General features: G+C 44.4%; 1 long non-coding RNA gene across 1 annotated transcript in view; it reads right to left on the bottom strand.

The window, feature by feature from the left end:
- LOC120506027 overlaps window positions 1-18,604 on the bottom strand; it is a 35,210-nt gene extending 16,606 nt beyond the window's left edge. The window contains exon 1 of the long non-coding RNA XR_005628409.1: window positions 18,474-18,604. This is a non-coding gene — a long non-coding RNA (uncharacterized LOC120506027). The remainder of the gene's footprint in view (window positions 1-18,473) is intronic.
- Between the last annotated feature and the right edge of the window lie 8,892 nt (window positions 18,605-27,496).

The following is a 27,496-nucleotide window of genomic DNA, read 5'->3' as shown; positions in this document are numbered from 1 at the left end:
CTCAGGAATTCTGCTGTTCTTGCCCTGCCAGCAGCTGAATTCAGCCCTTCAAGGGAGTGACACAAAACCAACCTGTACCACCACAAGGGGGGAGCTCCCATGTGTGACCCAGAGACTGCAGAAAAGACCATTTAATTAATAATTAATCTCTGGGATGTCTGTGCTTAGGTGCTAGTCCCAGTGCCTTCATCTGGTAAGAGCTTTGGGAAATGTTTGTTGCTGACCTGGACTGTGTTCCCTGCTTGGAATTGCTGTAGGTCTTGTGCTGAACGTGCCACTGGTGTCACTCTCACGTTCCTCACCTGCTTCTGCAGACAGAAGGGGCTGGCGCTCAAAAATTTTTAGAAAAGAGAAAAGTTTTTAAAAGGCACTAAAATCTGCTTAATTTGGAATTGTAGTCTATTTCTTTGGGAAATACCTTGCCTCAATCTGCACAAACTCATTGCTTAGATTCCATAGGATTTCTTCAGCAGAAAGCGTGGCCTTTAAACAAGGAGGTTTTTACAAGCACACATAGCTCAGAGCGACAGAAAAAATAAGTTTTCTTGGAGAAAACTGAAATGGCAAGGCAGTACACAATTCTTTACTCAAATTAGAGCCCTTCCAGGGTCTTGGCTGCAGAGCCACAATCCAAGGCCATGGGCAGCACAAAGTGGAGTGTGTGGCACTGCACCCTCAGCCACCATGCCTTAGACAATGTGGTGAAAATCAAAAAAGAAGCTAAAAAACGTAAGAAAAATGTTTTTGCATCCACACCTTCCAATTCTGTTTAACAACCAGTACATTGCTTCTAGTGAGATAATGATTTCTTGATGGACTCCCATCAATGGGCTGTTTCCACATTATCTGAAATAATTGCTCCAGAGTGACCACAGAAGGAGCAGCAGGTAGGAAATGAGGCTGCACTTGCCAAAACATAATGGATCATTTAGTCCTTCTCGGAAGGCTTTAACACTTCTGTGCCTGATGATAAACCTGGCTGTGGGGATCAGGTCCTATACATCAGCAGATCACAATTCACATCTGCCATAGCAGAATAAGGCCCTCAGAAAATAAACATCAAAAAATAAAGTCTTCAAAGTGTACTCCTGGCTTGCAGGCACTACACCCTCTGATTGAGCAGGAAGGGGGTCTCTCCTTCCCGTTTTCAGCAGGGGGGTGTTGGTTTTTTCCTATATTTTGCATCTTTTAATGTTTCCTTTCCTTCTTCTATTTTTCCCTCAATTTCATTTCAAGCCCTTCTTCCCCAGCTACAATACAGACACACCCAGCCATACAACCTCTTACTATATGGCAAGGCCTTGAAGAATTTTCATTTTGTAACCATTAAAACCCTGGTGTGAAGCACTGGCTCCATACATGTTCAGGGGACATAATAATCTTTTTTTGGGGGGTGGGGCCTGCCTTATGGAAAGGAGCCAGTCAAGCCATCTAAATAAATGTATATTTTAAAGCGTCCCATAACAGAAATTTTATTTGAATTATATTTTTAATCTAGTGTTTCCAAGTGGTATTAAGGTTATAAGTTTGAAAATAGTCTAAATTTTTTATGAGTGTTTTAGTGTACTTTTAGAAGGAGATGTAATTAAGACTGTGGTTTCCCACATGGTTTCTCAGCAAGGAGAGCTGCATCCATGGATGCCACTCAAGATGGTTTTTGTTGTGGCTCCATAACGAACCAGGTTAGGAGCAGCTTTTAGAGAACATTTGGACTGATTTGAGTGTAGCAGCTATTTCTGGGTAATTATGCCCCTAAATACCCAAACTATTTGTGCAGAGCACAAATGGGTTTGCACTGTGCAAACCCAATTCAGCCTGCACTGAAACACCGTCAGATTTGACTGCAAGCTTTGGCAATAGAATGAAAATTGGAGAAACCAGAGCCACCCCTCCCAAAGCAGGCTCCAATGCAACAGCCCAGGATAAAACGCAATGAGATGCTGGATCCTGCCCCCAGAACGAGGGGCTGCAAAGAGGGAAGACTGCACTGACCCGGGGTGATAACTGAATCCCATCACAGGGAGGGGGAAATGCCACAGTCAAGGACCTTCATCCCTTCAACAGGGAAGGGGGACACAGGAAAGGGAGTGGGAAACAGCCTCAGCTCAAAACTTCCTTGGGGCTTTCTAAGGAAAAACTCACAGGAACGTGTTTAGAGCTGTGTTGGGTTGAGGTGAGGTTCACAATTTGCAATTTATGAAAATAAATAAATACAGACCTGTGAATTTCCAAAGTGCTGCAGAAACAGCAGGCAGCTCACCCTCAGGATCAGCTGCATTTGCCTTCAGTCCCCTTGCATTTGCCTTACTGTCACTCATCCCTGGGTGAAGGCAATGAGAAGGGATTTGTCCTGCTCAAATTTGTGTTTCAGAGATCAAAAAAGGAGTCTGTTCTCTGTCACAGTGAGCTAAACAAATGTGTTTTCTTTTCCTTTGATTATAAATGTCCCCTGCACCAGAACCCAAAGCAGGGCCCCCACAGCACAGGAAAAAAGAGGCCAAAACTCTCCTCCAGAGTTTCACCAGCTCAGAGACTCAGATAATCCAAGATATGTTGGAAGCACAATGTTCTCATTTTCAAACTCAGAGAATCAGAAAGTAACCAAAGTGTTGGGTGTTAGAACCCATTTTAAATATGTTTGGCCTAAATGTTTAATGATCTGTGCTTGGGAACTATGAATTCACAGCACCACCAATGACAGGATGTTTTTCAAGGAGAAAACCCACTGGATCCATTCCCCTGATTTCTGTCACTCAGGCATGGTGTACCCAGTTTGTGCTGCAGCTTTTGCAGTTTCGTGTTTCAAATAATTACTAAACCCTCCTACCTTGGCTCTTCAGTTCTCCCACTCCAGATGAATCAATGTGTAATTATTTTTTGTCTGGGCTTACCTCATATCCAGTGATGTTGCTATTCAGCAAAGCAAAGAGCCAGTACAATGTTTTGGGTATCACCAACACTTTTCCAAAAACCACACAAACAGAAATGCTCAAAAAGGAGGTGGGTTTGTAAATACCATAGGAAATTCCTTTGCCAAGAAGCTCAGGCGCCCTCAGTTCAGTCTTCCCAATCCTGAGAACATCAAAGGATGCAATCCTGCAAACTCCACCAACAAACACTGTGGAGAGTTGTTTGGTAAAAAATAGGTTGATTAAATCCTGCGTTATTTTTTCTTAAATCTGAAGTACTTTGATTACAAAGTGCTCTTATAGCATTTTGTACTTGGTTGGCTGCTTCCTGCTCCTGGCTGAACTCCTTGGAAAATGAGAATGAAGTACTGATGTCTCCCTTTCTTTCCCATCCTTTACCAAGATTTTAGGGTTTTTCCTATTTAGGAAAAGCTTTTCACTCCAGACATGCCCATGGTGGGATGGTGGTCCCTGGAGAACATTAATCAACCCAAGACTGGTACTGTGAGGCCTTCCCATGTGGGAGAGAGGGAATCATTCCACCAGTTCACTCCTTTTTAAAAGGATATGTCAAACTCTTATCCCATAAAAATAAATTACTCTATCAAAGCACACGTGTTCCAGGAAGGAGAAGCCAATATTTATATTCTAGCTCCCAACTTGCTGTTAAACCACAGCAGTAGCTGTAACACTGAAGTTGAGCTCTAGAAAACACTTTAAAGTCTCAGTAATTTGGGTTCAGTCTCAACTGGAAGCCCACAACGGGGGGGATTATCCTCCCCAGAAGCCTCTGGGCCGGGAGGCTCCAGCCAGTGCCTCTCATTGCAGAGGCTCTGGGGGCTGATGCCAATTCCTGCCTTCCCCAGCACAGACAAAACTCTGCTCCTTCACCAGGGCTGTGTGTGGGGCGACAGGAACTTCTGCAGGTGCTGCAAAATACACCAAACCATAAGGGAAAGCAGTGCCTGGATTCCAGCTTCACCATTTGCTATTAGCACTGATGGCCCTAAAGCTCTGCACCACGATCCACTTCAGTTGCTAAATTAGCTTTTTCAAGGGGGATTTCATGTGGGGAAAGCAAAACAAAACACCAGCTTAACAGAACTTGAGGGCTTAAACATTCTGATAATACAAAAATAAACCTGAGTTATCATCGCTTGATATGCACAGCTCACAAAGCTTCCAAAACAACTCCCAACAACTGGCAGCAGCTCTCAGATCAAAGGAGGCTCCTGGGCTGATGGGAAACTGTACAAGCCTTTCTATTAAATACTGAGAGGATAAATAGGGTTTATCCTGCAGGAACGTGTGCACACCAGCACACAAACACACACCCACAGGATCTGTACACACACACCACTCCAAATTCTCTACAGCTCCAGCTCTGTGTATCTGTGCATACACACAAACCTCTGTGTGTTTGTACACATGCAAACTTCAAAGTCTCTTCAGTTTGGAATCAAATTCTACTCAACAACCAATTAGGTATTTTTTTCCCCCAGCAATCCTGTAAATATTCATGTGGTTTCCTTTCCCCTAAAGTTAAGACTGTCACCCTCTTCTAGAACCTGCTAAATGATTCCAAGGAAACGAAATGCAGCTTTTGGGATGTCAGTTGTTCCATTCCCAGGTTTGCCAGGGAAGCAGACAGGGAGTCACAGAATCACAGAATATTCTGAGTTAGAAGGGACCCATAAGGACTGTAAATCACTCATTCCCAAATCCTGAGCCCTAATTTTCAGCACAGAGATGTTCATGTCAAGTCTGTGAGTTCAGAGTATTGACAGCACAAAGTGTGATCACAGACTGATCACAGATTGATCAAATTCCCAGCACCTGATCACAATGAAATATCCACTATAAGTAATGGCCAATAGTCATGGAAATCAAACCAAAATGGGTCATAAAGACAGGTTCATGTGCAGCAGATATGAAAGAACTTCCTGATTATTCCAAATCCTGTTTTAATTAACACTTGCTCCTAGTCTGCCTTTTCATCTCCTGCCTGTCATTTGATATCTTTACCATGATGAGCAGAATATTCTGAGTTAGAAGGGACCCATAAGGACTGTAAATCACTCATTCCCAAATCCTGAGCCCTAATTTTCAGCACAGAGATGTTCATGTCAAGTCTGTGAGTTCAGAGTATTGACAGCACAAAGTGTGATCACAGACTGATCACAGATTGATCAAATTCCCAGCACCTGATCACAATGAAATATCCACTATAAGTAATGGCCAATAGTCATGGAAATCAAACCAAAATGGGTCATAAAGACAGGTTCATGTGCAGCAGATATGAAAGAACTTCCTGATTATTCCAAATCCTGTTTTAATTAACACTTACTCCTAGTCTGCCTTTATTTTTCCTTTTCATCTCCTGCCTGTTATTTGATATCTTTACCATGATGAGTGTGATATTTACTATGAATGAAAAACACACACACAAAAAAAAAGAAAAAAAGAAAAAAGAAGACATATTTCCAGTACTCTCTGCTTAAAGAGATTCTGCTGATTCACACTGGCATCTTTGTCCTGTAACCCATTTTGTTTTCACTTCATTTCAGACCCATATCACGATTCTAACTCAGGACAGAATTTCAGGAGAACAACTCAGCTTCTCCTCTCCCCAGCATATTTCCCTATCAAACACCAATCCTTGGCTGCTAAGTGCCTCCAAAATCAGCCTGATGCTGAGGCTTTTCAATGATAATGAAACACAAAAGTAGGGCAGACAAGGAGAGGAAATTTTTCAAATGTATTCATGATTGCCCTGAATCCTGATCCACAGCAGTCAGAATGAAAACGGGTGTCACTTCCAGTGGGTGCAGTTGCATTTGTTTTCTTCATTATTTCCTCACTTGCAGATAATTTTTTATTATGCAAAGCATCTTGTTAAATGCTGAATTACGGGTGAGATGACCTTGACTCTCTCAGTTTGCTCAGGGTCTGCATTATAGGAGAGAGAGAATAAATTGGGCTCCAAGGCTTCTAGCTGGCCAAGTATGCTCTGTGGAATGAAAAAAATCAACTTCTGCTGCAAAATGGGAGATTTAAATTTTAGTTGAAATACAAAGGCAGATCTAGTCACATCTTTCTCTTTCCATGAGCTTTCTGTCAGTACACAATTACCTTGTCAGATCTGTATGCAAATAGACACAAGGTGCACACAACCTGGGCAACACAACAGCTGCTCCACATTTGCAGTCTGTGCTGAAATTATATTGGCTGCTACAGCCATCAATATTTTTTCCAATAGAATTTCTGCCTTGTTTGATCCCAAATAAGCACCTAAAGTGCACTTTCCGAGCCATGTCAAGGGGAAAGCTCTCTTTGCTCAATATTTTGTCTCTAGTCCTCACAACCACATTGACCCTGGAATTCAGACCAGCCTGCAGCAAGGTGCCACAGCTTGGGGCAGTCAAAGCTGTCAATTTTCCAATCCAAAGGTGGGAAAAGCTTTTATCCACACAGGGTTATGGGGGTGAAAGGGGAAACAGTGCTTTGAGCTTCCCCCTGGTGACCTCACAGCCAGGGAGGGAGAGAGGAGCCCAACCATCCAAGGGACAAACACTTTCCCCCAGGCCTGAACTCCCAAACCACTGCTAAGGAAGGGAAGACCTTGGAGGAGTTGTAAATGAGTCTAACAGTGCGGTAAGCAGGCCTGGGACCTTGGGAGTTTTTATCCTTTCTTGAGACTGATCAGATTTTTTTTCCTGGCACAACACTATGAAAGTCACGCCAGAGAAGAGTTTGGACTGTTGGCTGATCAGGCTTTTAATATTAAATTATATTTTTGCCTTTGAAGTTGCCATTATAGACACCACAATAAAGGGTGAAGGCTAAGAATGTGTCCAGAGAACAAGTCTTAACAAATGTTTTGTTTCCCTACCCCAAATTCTGTTAAAGACAAAGCTATCATGAGTAAGATTTGGAAATTTGTTATCTATATGAATGTTGGGGATTTTTTTTCCAGTTTTACTGCAAAGTGTTGCCATTTTGTGGCCTGACAGATCTTTCCCTCACTGAACCACTGCAGAGCAGGATGAACCCCTGGCCTGGAGATCAAAACCCATTAACTTCCTGCTCCATATTCACAGGGGGAAAAGCTTCTGAGTGGTGGCCACATTCAGCAACTTCTCCTGCCAAAGACTCTGATACAGCTGTCAAAGAATCAGTCTTTTCCTGATGGCTGCTTTGTATGGCTTTATTTTGTAATGATCAAAACAATTATAAAAATAATGATTTAAGACAGGCAGCAAAAATATTGAAAGCACATGTGTGTGTCTGGGGATGTGTGTAGCAGGAGATCACCCTCTGGATCCAGCACTGGGGATTGTTTCTCATCCCACAATCCAAGATAATGCACATTTCAGAGCCCCTGTTGTGAGCAAGTATTTAAAGACTAACATTAAAGGAAAATAAACCATTCCAATCAATTGTGAAAGTAAAGCCATCAGTGAAACTGCTACAGAAATGGAAGCACAGCTAGAAGAAAATTAAAAACAGCAACCCCAGAATACCTGTCCTAATTAAATGTTAGCTGGGAATATGTGAATTAAAATAGGAATAACATTTGAATTAATAAAAGAGCAACAAAATGTTTCAGGAATTGTTTTTCCTTGACTGATGGTGTAATTTCCTGAGCTCCAAGGCATGTCTGACCAGTTTACATGGACACTGTGTAGGCTCATGCAGCATTTTTGGGAACTGACTGACCTTGTCTATCCAGGGTGTCCAACCAAGCCACCTCTATGGCTTGGGTAGTCAAAAAATGATCCATAGGATTTTTTCAGGCTGTAAGTAAATGTACAAAATTAATTGCAAGAAAGCCAAAAGATAGTGAAAAGCCCACAGTGCTCAGGAGAGAAAGAGAACCTTGAAATGCATCCAGAACTTTCCTGTACTGGACACATTTTCCAACACTTCCCTTTGTTCCCAGCATAGGTGCAATTTGAACACCACCACAAAGCCCCACAATACAGCAAGATATGGTGAGACTAAGTACAGCATAAGAGATATTTGAGATTCTTAGAAAAACTAAAATTAAAGATAAGGATTTAAAATCACAGGACCAAGTTTACATCAACCATATATTTCCAGATTTGTAAGGCTTTTTTTCTATGAGATAAACATTTGACTAGAGAAGGGTTGTAAATACTGAACTGAATTGGTTTATACTGCCACAGCACCTGAGATTTTTGGCTGCAAGGTGAAAAACAGGTTTAGTATTTTTCAAAAATACAGGTCTATGACAAGCTTTGCTAAGGAGGTTTCAGCATGAAGAATGCTCAGTTTGAGCCCCCAGTTTCCCTGTGCTGTATCCCTGCAAGCTCCTTTCTGAATACACAGCAGAGGCTCCACACACCGGTTTTTTCTTTCTTCCCCACTTTGCTCCATTCCCTGGTACCACAAACCCATTTTTCTAAATGCATGTCTTGGATCCTGAGTGCCCCCCTGGGCAGGCCCGTGTTTGAGCAGCCCTGCAAGAGGAGGAATGCAGCCTGATACTCATTAAAAGTCTGTTGATGGGCTCAGCCTCTCCTGCTATTGAAGATTCATCCGTTTCTTTTTCCACAGGAATGTATTTGACTGCAGTATTTGGAAAGTAGAGCAATAGCACCAATTATATCCTAGCAAAGCGTGTGTCTGCATACAGAATTTCTGTTGGGGTGGGATGGCTTTACAGTCCCTGGTAGGGCGCCAGAGTTTGGAGATATTAACGCTGGATTGTGACGCGGTGACAACGCCGCGGTGGAGGATGTTTGCACACTCCTGCACCAGGCACAAGGACAGCACAGAGCCCAGGGCACCCAAACCAAACCCAGACTATCCATGACAGCCACTCTGGCACCCCACAAAGGGGGAGTCCCTGTGCTCTGCTGCAGCTTCTGGGCTTGTGGGACAGCCCCAAAGGTAAAACCAGGGGCCGTGCTCAACTCCCCCAAAGCGGGGTGATGACCCCCAGGCCTTGTCTCATTTTTAGGAATAACCAAGTCCAACCAACAAAACACATAAATGATACAAAGAGTTGAAGGTCAGGGGACAGGCTTCCAAATGCTTTTGAACGGAGCTGGTTATTAAGTCACACAGGCCTTTTTAAAAAGTGTCTTGGTCATCTTGTTCATGTACAAAGATGCCCTTGAAATTCTGCTGCCTTTACATCAGCCACCAATATCCCATTGCCTTCCATGAGGAACAGCTGCCCCAGCAGCTGCAGCTCAGGAGGAGGAGAGGAATGCTGTAAAACCCCAGGGAAACACCGCTCAGAGTAATAAACTGGGAGCAGAAGATACCTGGGGTGGGTGTGCAGGGCATCAGAGCACATCTATCAAAATAACAGCAGCACATGGGGCAATAAGAAAGTGCTGATGTGCAGAGCAGCTCCCAGCTTCCACTTGGAGATGTGTGAAATGCATGGCCTGGGGCAGCTGGCTGTGGGGAGGGAATGGCGACTCAAAGCATGGAGTGAGAGAGAACCTTCATTTATTCACTCTGGAGCCTGCAGCCAGCAGTCTGAAATCAGAAAACAGCAACGTAATGGAGGGTGTTGGTGAAACAAAATTACTGTCAGAGAACAACCAAAAAAAAATTAATTAGGGATTAATATTAAATGAAGGCAAGAGACGTTGAATAGGGTAAATTCAGCCAAAAAGGTTTTGTAAGAAAGGGGCTTTCTGTGGCCTGGTGGAAAACAAGGAGAGCATGACCATGCTACTTCTTTTTCTACATTCCCCAAACAGGTGAAAAAAAAAGGAAGAAAGCCTGAAGGAGAATATACAGGAGACAAAAAACCCCTCTACATTTAGTTCATTTCATCATCACATAGAACTTGCCCTAAAGGGCAGCACTCCTGTACCTGGTGCAGCTCCACCCCCAGCAGTTCATCCTCGGCCAAGGCCCTGTGCAGCCCTTGGGTGCAGGGGATTATTTCCAGTTCAGAGCAGCGCTGATGAGGGGCAGACCTGCAAGGGCAGCAAGGCTGCACAGCCAGGAGGACACTGGAGCAGGCTGGGAGAGCCCCTGGCTTCCCCTGTGAGCCCTTGGCCTTGGGTGCTCTGCCAGGCCCAGAGCCTCACACGCTGAATGCTGAGTGTGCTGAACATTGTGTGTGGGGGAATTGTTGTGAAAGGGATGCCCCTTTCAGTAGCAGTAATAGAAACTTGCCCATAAACTGTCCTTTTCTGACACCCACGAGTTGGAGCTCTCTTCTAAGTTATTTTTCTAGGCAACTTTAGAGAGAAGGCCATGACTGGAGAGCCAAGTACATTGCCCATGGAAAAAAAAAAGAGGTGGTTCCTTAAGGCATTTCAAAGAGAAATATCCAAAGCTCCTGCATATAAAATATTAATTATCTGACCAAACATTTGAATGCTGAATAAATAACCTTTCCCTGGCAAAAATAAAGCTGAATTATCTGAAACAAAATAAGGGCACCCATCCAGCAAGGAATGGATAGGAGAAGGAAAAGATAAGCTGTTTTCCTCTCTCAACTTCCCCAGCTTTCATTAGAGGTCACACAGTTCAAAGAGAATCGAGTTCAAACAGGACTCCAGCATTTGAGCCCAGCCTTGATCCCAGTGCAGTGTTCCTGGGAAACACAAAGAGGAAATCATCAGCCCTATCCCCAGATAAGGTGACACATTTAAAAGCACAGGCCTGTCCTGCACCCTGGTGCAGGAGCTTTGAATTCCCTCCCTCTGCAGGGAACTTGTCCTTCCCAGCCACCTCCATCATCTCCTGAACGGCCAGGAAAATACACAGAGTTCCTACCCAGCAATGGGAAATTTCACCCTTTCCTTACAGAACTGGCTCTGCACCTCCCAGCAATTTCCAGTTTCTTGCTCACTCTCGAGAAAGTCCCAAAAATCTCCAAGGGAAGCAGCTTCCCCCTCCTTCCATAAGGTCCCACTGATCTCTGCTTTAAATAAAGCAAACCAATGTTCTCTGCCCCAGGAATGTTTGCTGTCGAGTGGTTTTCCACACAGAGAGGAAACACAATGCCCAGAGGAGATGGAAGGCACATCCTACACAGAGATTCAGGCAGCTGCAAGTCCTGCCTTCCTGCTTGATCAGGTTGCAACTTTGGAGGTATTTATTCAAATTATTCTTTTAATTTGAATCACAACTGAATGCTTCAAGTGGCTCAACCTGTGCTTTTAAGGCTTGAACATCCACACTGAGTCAGGCCTGTCTATAAAAGCAGTGAATTGAACATTTTTAATAGGTTCTTGCCATGCTTTTTTCTCCTGAGTTCAAACACTGGCAATTTATTATGCAGCAGCTCCTTTCCGGAGCCAAGGGAAGAACCAGCCTTTTGTCAGTGCATGGAACCACCAGCACAATCATTTTCCCCACAAAACCCCCTCATTTCCAAACACCAGCCTGACTCAGAACGGCAGGGTCGGGAACAGCTCGGAGGGGAGAGTAATGAATGTACGATGTATGCACAGGAACAAACAGCCCCTGAGTCATCCCAGATCTGTCCTACATTAACTTCACAGCCAGTCCCTGCTGGGGAACACAGAGGTGCTGCTTTAAAAGAGCTGGAGACAAGCTCAGGGGACATGCTGAACTCTCAGCTTGTTCACCAAAACGTGCAATTTGGCAATATCAACAAGGCTCAGAAAACATCAGGGCAATGCATTCACTTTCTCGAGGATTTCTCTGCTGCAGGCTGGAAATACACAGTTCAGCCCAGCCTTGCCAATCAAAGAGTAGCTCAGCTACACTTATATAAATGCCTGCAAAATTACCACAAAAATAGAATAATCCTGCAGGAGATGCTTCCCCAGCCTTACTGCTGTGTCTGACAGCAAGAGCACACCGTGTTTTCTTATCCTTTCCTTTAAAAGAAACTCTTCAGCATTTTGTTTGGGGATGTTTGCAATTATTGCTGCTTTCCAATAAAGTCATTTTTTAAGCAGGTAACAGCATTTGGCCCATATTTCCAGAAAGAAAATTCTTCCCTTGCCCCAAACACAGAAAGTTGATAATGGCAATTAGTGCAAAGCACAGTTCATGGGTTTTTTTCTCATGGAAACACCCATGACACCTGGGCCTGATGCTCACCCACAGGTGCACAGGCCACAAAGGTGTTCAAACCCACCCAGAGACACTCCTGGGCCTGAGCTCTGCAGGCTCTCTCAGACAAGGCCTGACAAAACCCCACTCGTGCCTTCAGCCACAGAGTTTCACCTCATGAGTTGGTGTCACAAAATGTGATACAGATCCTTCTTCTGCTCCCTGTCCTTCCCAGGCTCGGTTTAGTGCCCTGCAGTGAAATCTGCTTTCTAAAGGCTTTTCTTCTGGAATAATTCAAATTAAGATCTCTGTTGGAGCATGCAATTATCCTACGTGTGTCTGAAATCAAGGAGAGCCAGTCAGAGGCAGATCTGTAACTGGGGATTATTTTCACAACATATAATTTTCAGATCACGCACATCGCTGTTATAATTGGGCTGTGGGAGCAGAGGGTATCTTTATTTACACACAGTTCCTTTAACTCAGCAAAGTGCTGTAATTTCCCTTCTCCTTAGTAAATATTTTTCTCTCATCCTGCATCACAGGGATGGCCCATGGCTGGGAATGCCCTGCTTGCTCCAGAGGTCACTGCATTTGGAAAATTAATCCTAATTGCAGGCATAGTTCCTGTAAAGCTTGTTGAAGCTTGGTAGACTGAAATGGGTTTGTGATTCTGATCAGGAAACATTCCAAACCTACACATTTGCAATTCTCCAAAATATAATGAGATCACCCACTAAAAAAAAAAAAAAATAAAAGGAAAAAACTCATGAGAATTGCAAAACAGCAATAGACACCTTTTAGGACCAGGCTGTTTCACAACGCAATAAAATCTATAAAATCTTGTTCATACTGATTTGTATCTTTTGGTAGATTGGCAGACACATCAGTGAGTCTTTTCCCAGACTACATTGATCAAATTTGCCAAAATAAAATTTTTCATGTCTAGTAGAAAAATCCTTACTGGAGTGTTGTATGTGGGTTGGACTTGGAGCAGGTTACTGTCTTCCATCTGCTCCATTTCACGAAATTTTTAACAACCTGATCATTTGTGAGACTTCTGCTCTTCTTCCTTGCAAACTTCAGTTGGATTTGTGTAATGAGTTTGAACATTTTAAACCCATGGAAGAGCACAAGAGACAAAATAGTTTTGCTTAGGGATCAGGTGAGTGAGATACACACACTAGGATTTCTTTGTCCTCCATTTTAGTCATTAGGAAGCACCCAGGTCATGTTATCAATTTATTTTCAACAGGAAGTCTTGGTATTTTTTTTCCCCATTAAAAAAAAAAAATTTAGAGTCAAGAGCTTTTAGAGCACATTTCAAGAAAAACACAGTAAATGCTACAGGCTGTTTGAGCTCATTATTATCTCCAAAATCAGCATCAGAGTGGCAACAGCTGCACACACCTAATGCAGTGGCCACAGGCCTGCCCAGCTAAGAGGCAAGTTTTAAGTTTTATTTTATTTCTGATTTGGTTCATGTCCCGTGCTGTGGAGCCAGAGTCTACAGTGTCAGCTGAAATCGTGTGCAGTTCTGGTGTCATGAATTGCCATTTATTGGCAACTGGTTTAAAGACAAAATTTGCTCAAGAAAGCAAAAGTAACACAAAAAAGGGCAAAAAGGGAAGATGAGCAGAATGTGATTTATCTTTTTCTTGGCAAACCAGCTATACTGAGATTTCTGTGTCATTAACTTTAAATATAGGGGGGTTTATAGGCTTGTCTTAATGTTTTCATTCCAGCACCTATGAAAACCACATGTGCAAAAGAAAATATAATAAATTTGAAGTTGGGGTTTCTTCCACTGAGTCTCAGAATGATGCATTAGTCACAATTCCAGATGAATCCATTATGGAAGATTTCATAACTATGGTTTTGGTTTGGTTTTTTTTTGTTTGTTTGTTTTCAGCTGTTCTGCTGATATTTCATTGAAGTTTGCCCCTGACTTTTCTGCAATCTGTTCCTTGCCTACAGAGCTTTAAGTTCACAGAGTTTTCTGGGCTGACCTTCCTGCTGTCCTTGCCCCAGCGTGTCTCCCTCACAGGATCCCACTAAGCAGGGCTCTGGGTTCAGGAAATCTCTCGTGCCCTGGGGTAACTCTGGAAACTTTGTTTAGACAAAGCCCTCAAAATTCAACCTGTGCAGAGCATCAATCCATTCAAAATGAAGTTCTTTCCTTTATAGAAATAATGACTAATAATCATAAAGTGAACCAAACCAGCATATTTTGGCAGGCTGTCTGATTTGTGAAGGATAAAGATACTTCAGGTCATGCCACAGGACTGTGCCTATAGTACCAAGTCCAATGTTGAAAATAAAAGCAAAAATCTCTTTTGAGTAGCCTCAAAACCTCCACCAATGTTCTTAAAGAAAGGCTTTGATTTGTCTTTCAATTACAAATATCACAGAACAGTTTGGGTGGGATGGACCTCAAAGCTCATCCCATTCCAGCCCCTGCCATGCAGGGACACCTCCCAGTGTCCCAGGGTGCTCCAAGCCCCATCCAGCCTGGCCTTGGACATTCCAGGGATCCAGGGGCAGCCACAGCTCCTCTGGACAACCTGTGCCAGGGCCTCTCTGCCCTCACAGGGGACAATTTCTTCCTAATATTGAATCTAAACCCTAAATCTGTCAGTTTAAAGCCATTCCCCCTTGGCTCTTACAGATGTTTCAGGATTTTCTGCTGGCAGTGTGTGATCATCAGAACGAAATGATCAATTGCTCTAATTTAGTTTTTAAACTGAACTAAGATTCTCTATGATGTCCCTGTTCAGGGCTGTTCAAAACCAGCTTCTCAGAAGAGAAGGGGAAAGGTAATGAGAGGTGGCTGCAACAGAGCGGGCCAATTTCCTGCCACTTAACATCACAATGGTGGAGTTACTGCTAATAACAAATTCCATTTGTAAATCCATTAAAACAAGAAAACAGCCCGATTTGCTGTATAAAAAGTAATGGCTTTGTCCTAGAAGAAAAGAGGTTTGTTTCAACAAGACAGGAAAGAGAGCTGGTCTTGTGATTGCTGTCCTTTTTGCCCCCTCTGCTTACGCAACCCATAAGATCTGTATGTTCCTACATTCAGCAGCTTCCCGGGGCCAGCGTCTCCCTTCAGCTGTTCTCATGAGAACCTGCTTAAAGCCAGACCTGACCCAACATCCAAATGAGGACAGAAGCTGACCCAGATGTGTTAAAGGGAAAAGACTCATGGGCTCAGCAGGAATTCGAGCAAAAATGGGAATAAGGAGCAAAGGAAGGCTCCCACGCGTCCATGGGCTTCACTGCCCAAACCTGGAGGAGTTTTGCCCTGGGTGAGCTGCCAATGCCCCAGGCTTCATCCAGCTCCGGCAGGAAGCTCCTCTCTGGATGTTATTGATGGTGTCCACCACAGGATTCCCCCCGGGCAGGGCACACAAATGGCTCTGGAATGCTGACAGTGCTCCACGTGCTCGGTGTCCCTTACAGCCACAGCCACTGACTGCAGAGGTTCTGCACTCAGAGCACCACCACAGACATTCTGAAGGCAAATGTCAAAAACCTGGATCATTTTACACGTCTTTCAGCAGAAATCTTTGAGCCCTGCAAACCCAATTACAGGAATGAATGATGAGACATCTGATAGGGTAATTACTCATAATTAGATTTTGACAATCTTTGTGAGACGGGCATTTGAGTCGTGGGGAGAGATGTTCTCATCTCAACATTTACCAAAATGGCAGTTATTGTGTTGAAAAGTCAGATACAGCAGTGTAGTGCTAACAGAGGGGAATCCACACCAGCAAGAGACACGGAGCCCTGGAGCCACCTCAGCTGTTCCCATGCCTAGGAGACCTCTCCTGGCTCCAAGGGGTGTGAGCCCAGTCCTGCAGCCTTCTCCCACCCCCTCTGCTGAATACCCTGTGGACGTGTCAGGCTCACATTCCCATTTTTGTCCCATTCCCATTTCCTACTATATGCCCCATTAAACCCAGAATTTCCCAGCACCTGCAGTAAACCAACCCAAGCACTCAATAATAAGGAGAGAAAGAGGGAATGAGCTCCCCAGTTATTCCAGACAGATGCCTGTCCCACAGTCTGTGGAGAGCTGCCTGCAGAGAGGGACATCTCTGTCTTCATAAACAGTAGAAACAACACCACTGGCACATCACAAAAATAGCAGGTAATTTTATCTTAGACTTGGACTGAACAAACAGAAATAGGAGAAAAAAAAAACCCATTGGCAGATTTTAGTCACAAAGCGAGAAGTAAGAAAAAGGGTTCAAGTTTTCCTTCACCCTTGCCTGATGGCGAAGAGGAATTTATCCCATTTTCCTTCACTAAACACAACCATAACTTTACAGAAACTAAAACTAGCGTTGACCTGTCATTGTTCTTTATGACAGCGTTCTCATCTCCAGTTTCTTTCCTTTATGCCCTTTGCCTGACTAAACTGCACAGAGCCATTGGTTTCAATGTTTCCCCTTCTCCATGAGCATCCCTCCTGAGGGGGCACAGCCTCCTCATCTCTTGCTTTTTTGGCTTTGAATAGCTGAGAGCCACATTAGCATCCCCTGCCTGGAGCAGGACCAGGCCCTTGCTCTGCCTGTCCTTCCTCAGCTTTCAGTAACCCTTCTATTTGAAACTTCCTTTTCAAGTGGCTGAATTTCCCTTTAGCCCATTTACCCTCTCTGAGGAATATCAGCACTAAGGAATGAGCCACATTCACTCTCCCTCTGGTCCTGTCTCCCTCCCTCACTCCTGAGCCTTAAATACAGAACATTGGTCTTTAACTTCTGAGCATCCCAATGGTGCTCATCATCCCCCTTCCACTTTCCTCACTAAGGAGCTGACAGGTACATCACAAAACAGGTCCTGTGGTTTTTATTCCAGTAAAAGTACCTTGAGCAGGCCAGAAGCACCACATTATAACCTGCACTGAGGGCAGCTCTAATTGAAAGGCTCCTTCACATTGGAGAAGACCTGCAGGCAAAGCTCACGTCAGGGCTGGGATTCCCCCAGGTCCAAAAGGAATACAGGATGTACATTTGGGAACCACTGAAGTCAATAATGTGCAATTACTTAGTCCTTCTTCATTTAATGAGAGTGTGTGTGTGTGTGTGTGTGTGTGTGTGTGTGTGTGTGTGTGTGTGTTTGTTACCTAATAATTCTCTAGGGAGAGGCAGCAAACACAGAGAAATAGGGAAGAGAAAAGCAGGTCCCTTTGCTCTGGCACTTGGCATGTGACAGAGCAAGGAAAGCTGAAACATTTGGAAATCTAGACCTTCACCAAGGCAGCCCCAAGGCCTCCTCTGGCTCCACACTGGACATGGCCCTTTTCCTGAGCAGCACGTCTAAGAATTCTGCTTGCAGGAAGCATCTGGAAAATAAGATATTACCTATGCCCATGCACTTAACCTGATAAAAAGGAGCCAGTCATCTTCCCATGTCCTGTAGAGAAATAGGACATATTTTATCTCTGTGATAAAATGCGTGCTTGGCCTGCAAGGAAGTTGTAGCATATGATTTCCCTGGAACACTCCTGTGAGAAGCACTTTCCCTATTTTCTGACTCCTTGTTTGCAGCCAGACTCCCATTTTGGGAGAGGACCATTTACTCCAACACGTTTTTCTTTGCAGATTACACCACCTCCAAGAGTTTTCCATTTCTTGCAGCCCTCACTTGTACTTCTGTTTTCTAATGCATTTTGCTGCTGCCCTAACATATGAGGAGCCAAATATCTAAGGTAAGTAGCAGGGGGGAGAGATTCAGGGATGTACATTCACTCAGATTTCTTCATTTCACAGTAGGTCCAGGAGAAATGCACATACATTTTTCAAGAGATCAGCCAATAATCCTATTTTGTTTGCTTGCATCCTCAGTGCAGCATTTCCTTCTTATTCCCAGAGCATACAAAAGGCTCAATTCTTATTTACCTGCCATGGAGCAACAGGTGAATGTTTATGCACAGACTTCAAGGAGGTTTAAATAAGACAAAACAAATGCTTCTGTGACAGCAAACATGAAAATAATAAATTGCTGTAAAACAGAACAGTGGTCATGGCCAGTGAAAAATAATGAGCACCCTGTCTGGTTTTGAGGGATTCCCTAGGGATGCTGTGAAACCTGCAAACATTTTCTTGACTACCAAGAAAAATCAAAGTGCAGCCCTGTCAGCCTTTCTCATAAAAGTCCATTCTCTGGATGGCTTTGGATGCACAAACTACCCTAGCTGCTCCTGCATGGAGCACAAAGGATGGTAACCTCACTAGAATCAGCCTAAACTGCACCTACAGTGCTGCAAATGCAACCTGCCCAGCCTAGGAGTGGCACCTCCATGATCCTTGTGGGTCCCTTCTGATTCTGTGTCCCCCACTCAAACGTGCAGCTGACAATCTGGCCCTTGGCAAGAATGGAATTACACACAAGTCTCCCTGCTATGCCCCAGAGCTAGCCAGGAATAACAATGAGTTAAGTGGAGAACTAGAGAAATTAATGTAATTATTGAGTATGGTCTTGGAAATACTGAATTTTCCCACCTTTGTCCCCATGAAAAAGGGCACCTACCTTAATAAACTGGTAGAGGACTTCCAAAGGACATGGGCTAAGTGGCTGCAGCTCCTCACATCTGTGTCCCAAACTCAGTGCAATGTTTTCCTGACTGCTGGCACAGCCTGGCCTGGCCCTCGATGCCAGCGGCTGCTTTCTGCTGCAGAATTGGCAGTTCAAAGGTGTAAAGCTCTATTTCTGCACTAACCTCATTTGGGGCTGGGATGGATTATGTAAGGCTTGCAGAGAGGTATTCATCAGCACAGGCTGACAACATTTCATCTTGCACAACTGCACAGCAGAAACTAATGAGACATTTAAGAAAGAAGATGAAAAGGAAGAAAGAGGGGAAGATAAAAGAAATGCATTGTTTCTTTAAAAAAAATGAGCCCCAAAACAACAACAAATAATAAGCAGAACAACTAGAAAGGAAAGGAAAGAACATTTTTCTGAAACCTTTGTGGTTTTTGTTCCTGAAATGTGTTGGTGTTTGTCTCCCTTGAGTTTTCTTACCCTTCTCACTAACTGTGCATGATCAATTCCTGTAACTGCAAAGAGCAAAAACCCAAAGACTTTAAATGTGATTTCTCCTTTTAGCCCATTTTCCCAGCATAACTTTGCAGGCTGTATTATTTACCATTAAACAATTTTACATTCAACACTTCAGGAGACAACATTTTCTTCAACAGCAGTTCTGTTTGTCACTCTGAGATGAAGCTGCTGACTTTAGAGTGGAGAGGATTTTAACAGCAGCCAGCAGAAATGTCACTGGGTGTAAGTTGCTCTTCCATAATAAATACAGAACAGTCTCTTTAATGGGCCCAGCTCTGGTAGAACTGGAGAGGTGGCAGCTAAGGGCTGTCCTTCCCGTGTAATACAGGGACAGGGGGACACGTGGCTGCCCGTGGCAAGAGAAGGGAGGCTCTAAAGGAAATATGGAGTTGTTAATCTGTTACCCCATTGCTCCTGTGACAGAGACAGGGCATAAGGGGCTGAAGTTATTTTTCTTACATGTTCTTGTGCCATTTTTTACCAGGGAAGAAGACGATGCCATCAAGTTTCTCAGATATATATCTTATGATTAAAAACACAAGTTAATAATGTCAAGTAATACTTCAGCATCTTCTGCAAACTCATCTCCCACACTCTTGGATGAACTTGGTTTCCATTCAGAAACCTTATCTCAGGCTGACTCTGACATGCAAAATGCTGCACGGTTTTGGGTCCCAGAGATTGAAACAGGAACAGGATCACAGAAAAGAGAGGGAAATTATCTTCCCAGGTCAGTTACTCCTTTCTCTTCCTCAGGGCAGAATCAGCTCTGCTAAATCACTGCTGACTTTGTCTAAAGTCATCTGAAGAATCCAACAACAGCCCTTAAATGTGCAGTGCCAGAGCCTGCTCTGCTCTACCCCTCCCAAGAGCTGTCCCACCTGCCCTGTGCAGCCCAGAGGCAGCTGAGCCACACGGCAGGGAGCCCTCACAGCAGGAATTTTCAGGTGTTTGGCTCTCCCAAGCAGGACAACGGCAAGATTCCTCTAAATGCAGGTTAGAAATGAGGCTGGACATTTAGGACTTAATATTTTCATTGTGTAATTACAATCCCATATACTCAGAATGATTTTATCATTTCTCTGCTAAACAAGGAAATGTGTAATGCTCGTGGTTACCCTTCTTTTGAAGGGGTTTTTCTTTGATTCTCATTTATTTGGGTCCCACAGACAGCAGTGAATGAAAGCCCCACAGAACAAACTTAATGAAAGGGTAATGAATTTAAAGCAGGCCTCCATCCTAGAAATGCAACAGAAACCACAGGAATCATTGCCAACACCACCAGGCACATTCCTACAACAAATTTGCTTTTTACAACACTTTCCTATGAAAACACAAGGTGCTCAAAGAGCTGAAGGCAGGGCTGACATGGGGCACTTGGAGAGGGAGAAAAGCCCCTTTTCCCTCTCCTTCAGTTTCCCTATCACAGCCACTAACTGGGATTGGAAAGAATTGAAAAACTCTTCTGTCCATCAGACCAGGGCAACCTGTGCTAGCACACACTGGCTCCTCCCAGGAACTGCACACAGGGAAGGTTTTCTCAGTTCCTTAAATCCCAAGACACAGAGTGACAGTAAAAACAAACAGAGAAGGGTTCAAGGAGAGTCATATTTTTCCATTGCTGTGTTACACCAGTGATAGCAGTACGTCTGCAAGGCTGCTAAAGTAACAGCAGTGCTTTCTCTTGAGAAAGAGCAATGTTGAAATTTCATTTAAAAGCGCCCAAAACACACACAGCTAGAGGTGATAAGAAGGTTAAAAAGTTAAAGCAATAAGGAAAAAAAACTGAGGAAAAATGTTAAAATCAGCTAGCTGTTGATAAAACAAATCATTCATGGTATATCCAGAGACTGAAGGGAAATCTTGGGCACTTTTGAGAGAAATCAGTGTTTGGACATTTGAGAACCATCCCAGTGCTTTCCATTGCCCCCTTTCAAAGTGACTTTGAAGTGGTGCCTGCCACAGGACAGGGTCAAACACATTCCTTGTCTCCAGAGGCAGGAAGAGCCAGCTCCAAACAGATTTGTTCTCCCGAGTGCTTACGCACTGAGCTCTTCAGTCACTTGGACATCCATGAATACGTTATCCCGCTCTGCTGCAACAAGATCTGCTCAATTATCCTGCCTGTCCCTGGGTGGGGGAGAGCCTGGAGAGAGGCCAGCCACCAGCTGAGAGCTCTCCTTGCCAAGTCTGTCAAGCAAATTGATTTTCCTCCAAGACCTTTGGGCCCCTCTGAGCAAAAAGAAACCATATTTCATCTCCTTTCTGCTCAAAGAGCTCGCAGCAAAAATCTCCAATCTGGACTAGAGGATGCAAAGTGCCACCCCGGTCACCTACACAACTTTTGGATGTGGCCCAGGACAAGCAGTGCTGCACCAGTGGCAGCTGATGAAGGATCAGCTCTGATGGGTCTCACTTCTCTGATAGAAATGCATTGGTCTGACTCTCTGCTTCTTCATTGGAGATATTTTGAAGGTTCTGTGCTGGGGAGGAGGGGATTATATCCCTTTCCATAATCCAGCTGTTCCTCAGTTCCTAAACAGTCCTTTCTAGAAATCTGTGAAAATTAGCAGGCTTATAAAAAAGTAAATTGAGGATATTTGTTGCACCAGGGTAAGCTTTAACACATCACTCTGGTGCACCATTGCCTCAAGTGAAAATAATCAGGGAAGATTTATTGTGTATCCTCAGCAGCAGTGGAGGAAATAAAATCTGAAGCCAAAGGTTTTTCACTCAAAATATCCCCTTTTCTGCCTTTGTCTGGGCAGCTCTTATGATTTCTCCTGTGTTCTGAGGAAGAGAAGCATAACAAAAACAGCACTTCTCCTAACACTAGAGATGGCACATTTCTGGTTTAGGGACATATTCCATACCAGCACTCCCATACAGGCTGTGGGAGATAATTATGGCATTCCTTTCATGCCATGGCCATCAGCTATTCCTTGCCCTGGCGAGGGAGCAGCTCCATTCCCAGCTCCAGCAAAATCCTCACTGCAGCACAACCCTTTTCTCAGCAGCACCAAGTGGGTAAAGAAGGGTGATGAAGGAGCCTCGTAGCAATCCCCAATTTTTCCCATTTCCAAGGGGGCTGTGTGCCTTGTGCTGACACTGCTTAAACATGGAAATAACCATTTTGTCCTGGTATGTCACACACAGCTCTTCTCAGGGATTCACTGCTGTGACAAAACTCTTCCCACAGTCTTAGTGTGTTTTTAATGGAATCAATGCTAGACACGTAATGGTTTAGCAGAAACACATCTGCAGTGTCAGAAAGGAACAGAACCAACAATGCCAAGCTTTGGACAAACCTAAATGACTCTGTTTCAAACCTAAACAATTTTGGTTTCATTACAATTATTGTTGCCAGTTTCATTAGGACAATCCCTCTGTCTTTCCTGTCTTTCATCTAGATTTCCAGGACTTGAATAAATAAATATACAGTCCAGTGAACAGCAGCATTTCCATGGAGCTTTCTTCACTGTACACAGATGTCTGCCTGAGAATTTCACTCCACCTCTGCCAGAAAGGAGAATAAACTATGATATAATTTACTTTGAACACTGACAAGCTTTGGATCCAAGATTTTGGTTTAGTCTACACTAAGAACACCAGCCGTGAAATCTCAGTTTGCATCTGGGTTTAAATGTAAATCACCTGTAGGGAGAAAGGAGGAGAAGGTCATTTCATCTCGGCATCTTATCTTTGATTTCCTCCGCCCTCAGCTGGAACAGCAATGTGCTGGGTGGGATCAAAACCTTGTTTGGAAGCACAGATAAGAACAACCCATCACTGTTTATGTTACAGGCCTGAAAAATGGCAAAGTTTATCATACCTCAATCCCTACTGCTTAATGCAAGCTGTAATATTTCCCTTACTGAGTGCAAATCCAATCCCTCAGATTTTGTTTTGCCAGGGACAGTTCTGAGTGCTCCAAGTGAAACAGAGGAATCAACCTCAGTGATGTAGGTGCTCCTGAACTCCAGCAAGTCCCTCAAAAGTGGCATTGAGCATGGCCAGGGAGGATTAGGGACCCTTGCACCAGTGCTGGCCATGCTTTGTTCATGTGACTCTTAGTGCATCAGCTCCCCAGGATGCTCCCAGTAAATCCAGTCTCATACAGACACAAGATTTGCAGCTTTTCTATATATGAGCCACGCTGATTCCCTATCCCATCAAAGGTACATGTTTGCCCATGGCAGAAGGACAGGAGTAATTGGGAATGGTGAGGAATGAAGATCTTTCAACCATAGAAGGGAAAGATTTAACTGTTCGGTTGTTAACAAGGTGGTTCCCAATGGTAACAGAGTTGGATACTCTCGATACAGCACATTTCCAATTTCTCCAAGGAAAAAAGGTTTAAATGAAGGCAGCAGAGTGCCAGAGATTTTACCTGTCAGAGCAAGAGGCATTACAAATGTAAGAGGGAAGAGGAGCTAAAAAAACAAGCACCAAGCAGCACTTCCCCAAGCCCACCACACCACCTGGGATGTAATCCAGGTACAAAATGTACCCTTTTTTTTTTCCTGTTATGTAATGCCCCAAAGCAATGACCACTTCAGATTCTCGCCCTGACTGTGTGTGGAGGGAGTTGACTCTGCCTTCCCACAGACTAGAAAATTACCCAAATCACCTCTAATCTTACTTTTCTATTCTATTAGTTGCATTACCTGAGCACATACATTTATTTAAATGCAAGACTCATGGCGTTGGTTTGCTTTAAAAAAGAAATGCTCTGTAACAAATCTTAAAAAAAACAACCAACTGAACTGTGAGACAAAATTGGCAGAGATCTGGAAGGCTTGGCAGAGCCCATTTGCACTCCTCACAGCTGGAGACAGGAGTGCTGCTAACCCCAGCTCCGCTGGGAGCGCAGGTCACAGCTCTGCAGAGATTTCTTTAGACATCCTTTTTCCACTTGCAAAGGGAGAACGTTTCTGCTGAGGAATAGGAGTGACACAATCCAGCAGGTCAGGGATAAGCAGCGTCCCTCTCCCACTGCCCTTCACAGACACAGATCCCAGCAGACAGCTGGGTTTTATTTTCAAAGATCACTTCCCTGGCAAGAAATTGTGCAAGCAGATAATAACACCCAGGTACAGAGACCCCCCTGACACACACTGCCCTCGTACCTGCTGCCTGTCCAACAGGGAATCCTTGTTTGATTTGATGCAGCTTATGGTTCATTATTAAATATGAATACAAATAAATGTTCTTTATTTTCTGCTGGATAATGGCCTCTCTACAGATAATCCTACTAGCCCAGGGTGCAGCTTACCACACCTGACACCTCATCAGGGAATTCCATGGCTGTCCCAGCTGATGGCTCTGGGTTTGCTGGCAGGAGCCAACCAAACCCAAGCCAAGCCATTCCCACCAGCATCCCTGAAAAAGCTCATTATTCAAGGGACAACACAGAGAGGGGCTGTGCCAAAAGGGCAGGGGACAGGTACAGTACAGGCTGGTGGAAATCAAGGCAATTCTCGTGCCTCTCAAGTCATGACAAAGTTCATACTAAAATTATCTTGCAAAAATAGGAGGGGAAAGAAAATTGCTGACAAAAGAATGTAGCCCAGGCACTGCAGATCTGAGGTTTGTGGGGGGGGGGAAAAATCACTCTACTGTCGTTTTCCATTTTGCCTCTCAAACGCCATGACCTTTCTTTCCCCAAAGTATTCTCCAAGAGTTTTTGTTTCCAAAAAAAGACAAAGATATTTCCACAGACAATTCTGTAGGAAGCTCATCACTGTCTCACCAGCAGAACAGATTGCATACATAATTAGTAATTTTTCCTTTCTTTAGTGACTGCAAACTGACTTTCTTAAAAAGCTCTTGCCCTACTAATTTCTGTCCTGCAGGAAAGGCTTTCCAAAGCCCAATTAATTGTGAGGTATAAATCCATGAGCAATGAGGTTCTGTCACTTCCAGCTCAGGGCATTCAGCTGCCTTTGCAAAGCTGATCCCAGTGTCAGGCAAAGGGGAGAAGTCCCTTTGTGTGGTGGGGTGACCCTGGTTGGATGCCATGTCCCCAGGGGCTGCTCCATCACTCCCCCCAGAAAAACAGGGCAGGGAGAAAATCAGGTGGGAAAAGTCTCATGGATCAAGAGAAAAGCAGTTTAGAGAAGCAAAGGAAAACAAAATATTTATTTTCTTTCCATCAGCAGGCAATGTCCAGCCACTTCCCAGGCTGTAGAACTTCAGGATGCATAGGGATTGCTCCAGAAGACAACATAATAATGAATTCCTCCCCTTCTCCTACTCTCTCCCAGCTCTTGCTGCTGATGTCACACGGAATGGGAGATCCCTTTGATCAGCTTTGGTCCTGGCTGTGTCCCATGCTCTCTCCAGGCTGCTGGTGAAGGGGAATGCTGGGGAGGCAGCCCCGACGCTGTGCCACCATTGCTCAGAGCTCTGGGGTCTGACCAACCTCTTTTAGCTACCAAGACAAAGCTCAGCACTGCAGGGAAAATTAACTCCATCTCAGGCAGACCCAAAAAAAATAGCCAGAAAACAAGTTTTTCAGAGGTATACATTTGGCTCAAAATTATTGTTTCCATAATGCATTTAATTTCACATATCCAAGTGCATCTAGCACATGCAACCTTTCACTTTGAGCACTAAGAAAATAAAGTATAATATCCCAAGCTTTGTGAATGCACTTGAAAAAGCTGTCAAAACTCTGCTCTTAGAGAAAGGTTTATTTCCATAGTCTGTCACAATAATCAGATCAGTGTCTGCAGCTCACTGCACTACATTTCTCCCTGACAGCAGCAGCAGTCACGATAGCAACCAGTGGGAGACATCAAAGACAACTCTTGGTGCAGCACAGAGTCCAGCCCTGCACTGGGCTGTGCCAACTGCTCCAACTTCCCCAGGAATTCTGTGTGGAGGACAGACAGGGCTGCTGAGGCACTGACATGAATTTTAGAAACCTGAGCTTCACCCCAAAGCCCAAAATCCCTGGCTCTTGTGGGTTTAGACCACTGATGTCATCTTCATGCACTTAATGGTCTGGAAACCTGTGGGAAGCCTGCACAGAGTGGTGCAATCGGCTGAATCTCCCTCAGGTGGGATGTGCCTGGTCCCTCCCTTTGGAATCTCCTGGCTTCCAATGGTAGATAATGTACCAGTTGCTGCCAGGCCTAAAGCACCACAATGCAAGAAAATCAGCTCAGACCAAGCCAACGTTCTGCTCAGTGGTGCCATCCATGGCACCTCAGTGAGGATTGCAGGGAAGGCAATGCCAGGGAAAGGACACTGACACCCACTCAGGCACGAGTGTGGATTGAAACAGGCCCCAAAGTGACGGCTGCAGGCACATTGCAGGGGGTTCTATAACCTCAGAGAATGACAAAATGCAGACAAAGGTGAAAACAATTCTTTCCTGTCCTAAAATGGTTGAGCTCCAACAAAGATGTTAGAAATAAATACATCAGCATTACTCCCTTTAAAGTTGTGAGCTTCAGTTCCTCTTTCCTTCTAAAACCTTCGTCAAGGCAATTGGCTCCCCAGGAGTGACACAACACCATTTTGCTGCAAAAGGCCACACCAAAACATTATTTTAGCTTTCTCCCCAGGTAAACTTTAGGAAACAGGCTCGAGTATGGCAGTCAAGACATGGGCAAAGCTGCAGCAGACTTCTTCCAGTGGCAGATCTGCCAGTAAAGCCTTTGGTCGAAGACTCGAGTGTTCATCAGCTGCAGCAGTGCAAAACAGGCAAGGTCAAGGTCAGATCCCATTTAATAAACAGCAAATATCCTTGGAAAGGGGGAAGAGAAGAGGCCACCTCTTTGTTCCATGTTCAGTGTTACTTAGGGGAATGCTACAGAGGGAGGAGCAGATTTGAAACAGAGACAACACAGACTCCAGGTCTCCGTGTGACAGCAGCATGTTTCATTGTCCAGACTCTCCTCAAACAGCAGGGTTTGAATGTCCTGGGCCAGACAGCTCATTGGTGTGACTCTAACACCACCCAGCTCCCTGACCAGCGAGATGTCTGCAGCCTAGGGTGGGACATGACTGGGTGAAGTCCCTGTGTGTATTCAAATCCATCCTACCATCACTCAGCCAGGGACTTGTTCATGGAACCCAGCTGCGTTTCTTATTTATAGCCAAATTAATTGCCCAGCACAAGCCAGCTTGTACTGGAACATGGGAACTCTTGAAAGAGCCACTTCTGTGCCCATCCCTCATCCATGGATTATCTGCTGCTTTCAGGGACAGCCAGTTCACCCTGATACACCTGGGGCAGCTGCAGCATCAGTTAAGAGCTGCCTGTACATTTACTTTCTTGTTCCTGTGAGGACTTTCCAAGAGGACAAAACCCCAACAATCCTCTTGGTTTTGTTATAAACCCTCCCACCACTGCAGTAGCCACTGGCATGCAGCCATGCCCACAGCATGCCTTCTGCAGGTGAATTCCCTGTGGACGAGCTTGGAGCCAGGATGGAGTGCAGCCCAAAGAAAGAGAGACTCCTCCTGTCCAGGGTTGC

The sequence above is a fragment of the Passer montanus genome, unplaced genomic scaffold, assembly GCF_014805655.1.
Source record: "Passer montanus isolate IOZ18808 unplaced genomic scaffold, ASM1480565v1 scaffold37, whole genome shotgun sequence".
In the NCBI taxonomy this organism is placed as follows: Eukaryota; Metazoa; Chordata; class Aves; order Passeriformes; family Passeridae; genus Passer; species Passer montanus.
This window is presented reverse-complemented; position numbering and strand designations above follow the sequence as displayed.